The sequence below is a fragment of the Physeter macrocephalus genome, chromosome 19, assembly GCF_002837175.3.
Source record: "Physeter macrocephalus isolate SW-GA chromosome 19, ASM283717v5, whole genome shotgun sequence".
NCBI lineage: Eukaryota > Metazoa > Chordata > Mammalia > Artiodactyla > Physeteridae > Physeter > Physeter macrocephalus.
In genome coordinates, this window is record NC_041232.1 from 26,066,633 (window position 1) to 26,067,581 (window position 949).

Below are 949 nucleotides of genomic sequence, written 5' to 3' on the forward strand. Positions count from 1 at the left end.
CCGGACGCGCAAGCTCAGCGGCCATGGCTCACGGGCCCAGCCGCTCCGCGGCACGTGGCATCTTCCCGGACCAGGGCACAAACCCGTGTCCCCTGCATCGGCAGGCGGACTCTCAACCACTTCGCCACCAGGGAAGCCCGCTCACCCCATCTTTAAAAACCTTTCCCTGAGAGCCTTCGGGGAGTTCAGGCCTTTTGAGCATTAGTTCCCTGGACTCCTTCTTGGCATCTACAATAAACGCTGCGCTTTCCTTCATCACAACCCAGTGTCAGTAGATCGGCTTTACTGCGGGCAGGTTGAGTGGACCCAAGTTTTGTTTGATAACACACCATCTTCCTTTGTTGTCTCTAATCTTTTTTTCATAAACTCATAAACTGTTGGCTCCACTTAGAACAATGTTCCCTGATTCAGCGGGCCCACTCTCTCTCCTAACCCTCCCATTTCAATACAAAGCTTGCACCCGGCCTCCCATCCCCTAGGCTTGGAGCTCTGTAGGTGCTTAGTCCCAAGACCTCCCCCGTGCTCGGGACCGAGCCACTAGCGCAGGGAAAAGGAAGCCCCCAGGAATCGCGGGCTCCTACGGCAGGGCTGCAAGGGGAGGCCGGCTGCCTCCTCTGCTCACGCTGACAGGTCGCCAGTCCGGGCTCAGCGTGCGGGCGGTCGCCGTCCAGGCCGCCATGGCTGAGCCGCCCCGCGGGGCTCCAGGCTCTGGGAGTAGTAACACCTCAGCGCTGCGGGTCCTGCTACTGCTGTGGTTAGGGCTGGAAGTCCTGCATGGAACGGCTGGGGCCGCAATCGGTTCTGGGAGTTGTAGTCCGAGCGTGGAGGGCTAGGCCTCAGGCTGAGGCCGCGGTGGACCCTGGGAAGTGTAGTTGTCTGAGACCCCCCCCCCCCCCCCTTCCCCCGTTCTCCCTGTCACGGGCGCGGGGCGTCCTGGGAGTTGTAGGGG